The 6,874-nt window shown below is 44.6% G+C and overlaps 1 pseudogene; it reads right to left on the minus strand.

The window, feature by feature from the left end:
* Positions 1-3,135: 3,135 nt before the first annotated feature.
* LOC139838682 (uncharacterized) lies at positions 3,136-5,350 on the minus strand (annotated as a pseudogene).
* Between the last annotated feature and the right edge of the window lie 1,524 nt (positions 5,351-6,874).

Consider the following 6,874-nt stretch of genomic DNA (forward strand, 5'->3'; position numbering starts at 1 on the left):
CTGATTTGAAGGGCAATGGACTGGTATAATTCTGCTTTTCTTTATGTGATCTTAGTTATCCTTTATATATATCCTTTCCATATATAATTTAATTTTTATTATTCAGCGTATACCGATGGAAGTTGTTAGGTCCTTGAATATCTCTGAAAGCGGCGAGGCATGTTTTTTTGTTGATGACTATGGCTACAACCCTAAGGGTGCATATTACACTACTACTGATGGAAGGCTGAAGTTCGATTCCTGCTGGTCGGAGTTTGCTAAGGAGTATAACTTTGAATCTGGGAATGTTGTTCTCCTTCTTTTCAACCAGGGCGGCCGTGGTGGTATTGAAGTTTCAGTTGATATCATATGATATAATCTTTATCATATGATATAATTGTTTTAGTCTACAATTTGTGTGTGTCCATTGTGTGTTTATGTCATTTGGCCGCTTGTTTGACTTTATATGTCGCAATAAAGGAGGAGGGTCTCTCTGTTTCTTTCTTCTCAGTATATATTCGGCGGTATTTTAAGTTTTTTGCCGCTTATAATTGACTATTTGGTCCTGCATTTTTCCTACTACCAGTTCAAAAATAAGTGGCAAAAATTGCGCTTGCGGGGACTCGAACCCTCGACCTGGCGCTGCCGCACTACAACTCCCTACCGCTTTGCTACAATAGTGTTGTTGACACAAGTATGGTTGTCCATGTATATAGACATGATAGACTAATCAGTTGTCTTCAAAATCCCTCCACCTCGACCAAAATCCCTCCGACCAGGTGCATCTAGCTAGGGTTCCTCCTCCGACCAAAATCCCTTCGACCAGATGCATCTTGCATGGCGGCGCAGTTCCCAGCCTGCTCGGGCAGTTCTTCTAGGTCAGGAGCGTCGTCGCGTCGCCGCCGGCGGCCGGGCACGCCCATCCCGTATCGGCAGCGGCCATTCGATTATGAGCCCGCCGACGTCTGTGACTGTGGTGAGAAGATGCCGCAATGGATTTCTTGGAGTGATCCAAATCCTGGGAGAAGATACCGGAACTGCAAAATTCGCTCGGTTAGTCTTCGAGCACGCCCCCCGCCCCTATTCTGAATTTCCTGGAGCCCCCCGTCTTCTGAATTTTCTTTTCTACTATGGCTTACTTATCCTCTTTTGTTCTTCATCTGTCAGATTGCTGGTGGAATAGGGTGTAAAGTGTTTAAGTGGATTGATGATCCGCTAGATGCACGTCACAAAGAGTTAGTTCGTGATCTGCGTGATGCTGTTTGGGATCGAGATGATGAAATTGAGAGGCTCCAGGTAGAAATTGAGAGGCTCCAGGAAGAAAAGTTTCTGCTTGCTGCAAGGAAACAGAGCAACCCTGAACCAAAGAAAATGGGAGGCTTCATGGTTTGGGTGCTATCTGTAGCTTTTGTCATCTGTTGTACCTGGGTGATGTGTAGGAACTGAAATTAGGGTGAATTCAGTGATCTGTTGGTCAGGAGGAGAAGAAGCTAGAGTATATGCTAGAGTTATTGTGTTGTAATTCCAACCATTTGTCTGTTCGTGCCACAATGTTTAGTTCCTGAATTTGAACCATGTCTATGTATGTGTGCAATTCTGTTCAGTTGAAAATGTGTTCTGTTGAAAATGAGTTCTGTTGAAAATGGGTAGCAACTACTTTTGCACGGCGGCACCGCCCATATATGGTCGCCGGCGTCAGCCATGTATTGAAAAATTGGGCATGGATTCCCCTAAAAATTGGGCATGGAGTCCCCAAAAAATTGGGCACAAATTCTGGGAACAAAAAGCTGACATATTCAACATAAATTCTAGGAAAAACAAAGCTGGCATGTTCAACATAAATTCTGGGCCAAACAACCTGACACATAATCTGAAATAAACTATTATTACACAAACTACAGATTCAAAATGCTATTCATCCATTACACAAACTACAGATTCAAACTGCTATTCATCTTCTTCGAAAACTGGACGATTCCTAGTCCTATTTCCTCCATCATCATCATCATCATCATCGCTGCAATATTGGTACATTGTCTGATCAACCTCCTCGATTTCTTCGGGCACAACCTCTTTGCTTTGTTTCTTCAGTTTGTCCACAATGACTTTTTCAAGTAGCACACGTTCCTGGTCACTTCTCGTCCTACTCTGTGCAGTGCCTTCTTTTTCTTGCACAGGAACTTGACTGGAATCTTCATCTTGATATGATAGTACAGCAACACCGGGTCCCTGTTCATTTTCTTTTACACTCCATAGATGTCTATGGTATAATTTATGCACAACTTGCCATTTTCCTTTCAACTTGGTGTCTGGCACATAAAAGACCTTGGTTGCTTGTGATGTCAGAAGGAAAGGATCATTTTTGTACCAAAACTTTTCTGTGTTAACACTTTTGAAGTGTCTATCATCGTCGAGCCTGGGTTTCCTACCACCAAGGTCAAACCAGTCACACCGGAAGAGGACAACTGACCGATGGACGCCACCGCTGGAGTTGTATTGCAATCTGATGATGGATTTGAGCTGACCAAAGAAGTCAATGCTGTTGCCATCATGATCTCCCTCAGAAATGATTCCACTATTTTGTGTCTTTCTGTTCTTCTCGCGGTCAACAGTATGGTACCGAACACTGTCAACAACACATGCCGAATATAGTCTCACTCTAAAATCTGGTTTGCACGCCAAAGCATAGAGATCAGGACAGACATCATTTCGCATTTTTCCAATCTGCAAAAAATCAACCAGGGGGTGAGTAACACACACAGCAAAATTATATCATGAACTTTTCCAATCTTCAGAAATAAACCAGCTAAAGATCTCACATGAGTCTGAAACCATCTAGCAAAGTTCTTGGCAAGCCATCTATCAACATTGATCTGACCACCTTGTTGGTTCAACTCTTGTTTGCACAGGCTGGAATGGCAACAGAAAATAGATCCTAATTATTATTTGGAGAGGCAAATAATAACCTATCTATATATGGGGATGAAGAGAAACGTACTCGATGTATGGATCAACCTCAGGGCAACTTCGGAGCACATACCACACCATGTTGTCATAGTCCTCACCTGCAAACACATATTGAGAGGCTCCAATAAATTTCACACCGTGTTTGAAAACAGACACATCACCAATATGTGAATCATCCCGCTCCGGATTTTAGCTTGGACGGTTGAATCTTGTTTCAACATCGTCGAAGTATCTCGAGCAAAATGTCAGGCACTCATCAACAATATATGCTTCGGCAATCGATCCCTCCGGCCTGGCATTGTTCTGGACATAACGCTTCAATGTTAGCAACCTTCTTTCGACTGGGTACATCCAACTGTAATGCACTGGGCCTCTAAGCCTTGCCTCTTTTGGTAAATGGATGGCCAAATGCACCATCACGTCGAAGAAAGATGGGGGGAAGATCTTCTCAAGTTTGCAAAGAATAACTACGATTTCCTTTTCAAGTCTGTCCAAAACGTCTCTCTTTAGTGTTTTGCAGCACAGCTCTCTGAAGAAATTTCCAAGCTCAGCAACCGCTTCATATATGTCTTCATGGATTGTTCCTCGCAGGCCAGCCGGTAAGATCCTTTGAAGCAATATATGACAGTCATGGGTCTTCAGCCCTTGAAGCTTGCACTTATCAGCAGCAACACACTTGGATATGTTAGACGCGTACCCATCTGGAAACCTCACAGCTTTTATGAATTCACAAAAAGCAAATTTTCTTGTTTACTCATTGTATACCACGCCTGTGGCATCTCAAAAGAGTCAGCTGAAACAGGCTGCAAATGCAAGTCACGTCTTATGCCCATCTCTTCCAAATCAAGCCTTGAATTCACAGTGTCTTTTGTCTTGCCTTGTATGTTCATGAAAGTACCAATCAAATTGTCACAGATGTTTTTCTCGATGTGCATTACATCGAGATTATGCCTCAGCTTTAGATCTTCCCAGTATGGCAAGTCCCACAAACATGATCTACGGCTCCAACACTGAACGTCCTCACGTTTCCTTTTATTCTGAAGCTTGCCTGGTATCACATCTCTAACCCTATCAAGCTGTTGCTTCAGCTCTTCTGGAGTGAATTCCTCTGGCTTCTCACGGCTTTCAGAAGCACCATTGAATTCTTTGCTATTTCTCCAAGGATGGTGCCGAGGTAGCCAACGGCGGTGCCCAATAAATCAGTTTTTGTTCCTTAATTTCTTGGAGCAATTATATTTGTCACAACGCACACATGCCTGGTAACCAGCTGTGGCCCTCCCTGACAATGTGTGCAGTGCCGGATAATCATGAATACACCATAAGATTGCAGCACGGAGATCAAACTTGTCTGGACTATTGGCATCATATGATTTTACACCTTTCCAGAGCTCCTGCAGCTCTTCCATCAAAGGCTCCATGAAGACATCAAAATCTTTTCCTGGAGAGGATGGACCAGGGATTAGCAATGTAAGCATGAAGTTGGACTGATCCATACATGCCCACGGCGGAAGGTTGTATGGCACCACGAATACAGGCCACATGCTGTAGGAGTTGCTCATATTCCCGTAGGGATTAAAACCATCCGTGGCAAGTCCAAGCCTTATGTTCCTGGCATCAGCGGCAAAGTCTTTATGAATATTGTCAAAATCCTTCCATGCATCCCCGTCTGCTGGATGACTAAGATCATTCTCCACGTCTTGCCGCTTCAGTTTATGCCACTGTACTTCCTTTGATTGCTCCTTTGAAAGAAACATTCTTTGCAGCCTTGGAATCAATGGGAAGTGCCTCAGCACCTTCTCTGGGATCTTTCTCCTACCATCAGCATCTTTCCATCTGGAGGCTTTGCACTTGGGGCAATTATTCTCCTTGGCATAATCCTTCCGGAACAATACACAGTTATTCGGGCACACATGGATACTCTCATAACCAAGTCCCAACCTGCCGACTATGCTAAGTGCCTCCTCGTATGACTTTGGTATTGAGCTATTAGGGTATTGCAAGGCCAAAATCAGGAGTATCGCGTTGAATGCAACGTTGCTAATCCGGTAGTACGACTTGGCCTGAAGTAACTTGACTGTGAGTGAAAACCTTGACATTGTACCCCCATCGCTGGCTGCACGCTTGGCTTCCTCTATCAACTCAGCAAATATAGTGTCCTTTCCAGCACCTTGCGGTTCTGACTTGTACAAATCAGCAAGCAGATCAGGAATTCTATCATCTTCGTAACCATCTTAATCTTGCAAACCAAAATAGTGTGCCTCTGCATCACCTCCACCAACATGGTGTGCCCCTGCATCACCTCCATGTCCAGCCTCAGGTTCACCTCCATGTCCATGTCCGGCTTCAGGTGCACCTCCTTGTCCTCAATGTCCAGCTTCAGGTACAGGATGTAATGGTTCTCCATGGAAGACCCATCGGTCATAAGTGCTTGCCATCCCAAAAAGAAGCAAATGAGCCTCTACTACATCTAGAGGTTTTGTGCACCGGTTGAGACAACTACGACATGGGCACAGCACCTGATCATCATTGGCAGCATTCAAGCGAACAAACTGCATAAACTCTGCCACTCCCTTTGTGTGTTCAGGGGAAAGCGCCTTCTAATTCTTGTTGTAATCCAGCGTCTGTCCATCTGCGGAAGAACAAAATGATGCAATTAGCACACACCTAACTGCACAGCAGTTCCAATTTCAAGCAATGCACAGCAGTTCAATTCGATTTTGTGAACTGATGAAGAAGAACAGATCGAGAGGGGAGAGATGAGAGGGGTGCAGACCGGGAGATGCGGAGGGGCTCGTCCTGGAGAGGGCGAGGGGCTCGTTGTCGGCGAGGCAGATGGACAGCAAATCCCTTGCTCGGACACAGCGCCGGCACACCCACCACCGCCGTCACCTCGGACTCGGTACTTTAGTCCTAGTAACAGCACATATTGGATCACAGAGATTAGATATTGTGAACTGACGAAGAAGAACAGATCGAGAGGGGAGAGATGAGAGGGGTGCAGACTGGGAGATGCGGAGGGGCTCATCGTCGGAGAGGGCCGGGGCTCGTCGTCGGAGAGGGACGGGGCCGCCACCGCCGCCGCCGCCGCCGCCGCTCGTCGTCGGAGATTCGAATTTCTGCTAGGTTATAGGAGGGAGTTGGATTCAGAAGGGATATTTGAGCTTCTCCTGGGCGCCAAAAAAAAATCAAAAAGTGTGAGGGCTGGGAGTCGAACCCAGCACCTCTAGATATGTCAACGTGCCAGTTAACCAGTGGAGCTATTGGAGAGATCTTGTCAGCTTACCATCCTTTATCTTTTACATAGTGGAACTAAGGCAACTTCTATTTTTTTTAAGTCATGGATATGATCTTGTTACATAATCTATTAGAGGGGATACTGATTTAGGACAACAGTTAATTTGTACAGGAGCATTAGCTAAGCAACAGGCTAATATATGACTAATAATTAATTACAGCTAGCAAGCAATATATATCTATATATACTCCAGCATATATAGACCACCAAAAGCACATTATATTACACATATATAGTGCCAGCCTTGAGCTCAATAACATAGTACCAAAAGGACACGTTAATTACAGATACTACCGAGGAGGTTCAACGCTCATTTACTTGAGCACATTACATAGACCAACAGGCCATTAGATAGTACCAGATCGATAATTAAGAGGTTCAACGCTCATATTACTTGAGCTCATACACACATATATATAGTACTACTAGCTTAATTAGAGAGGTTCAGCCAGCTAGCTCATTTCTCGAGCTTCCTGACATACAACTTGAGACCGCCCCGGGCGCGAATGCGGAACCAAAAAACAAAGATATCATTTGCCTTCATCTTGCTCTTCCGCACCACAGCACTCCAGTTTGTTGTGATCACTGCACCGTCAAACTTCCCTTTGCCCTGGAAAATCCTCACTTTCACAC

This window comes from Lolium perenne, chromosome 3 (assembly GCF_019359855.2).
Source record: "Lolium perenne isolate Kyuss_39 chromosome 3, Kyuss_2.0, whole genome shotgun sequence".
Taxonomy (NCBI): domain Eukaryota; kingdom Viridiplantae; phylum Streptophyta; class Magnoliopsida; order Poales; family Poaceae; genus Lolium; species Lolium perenne.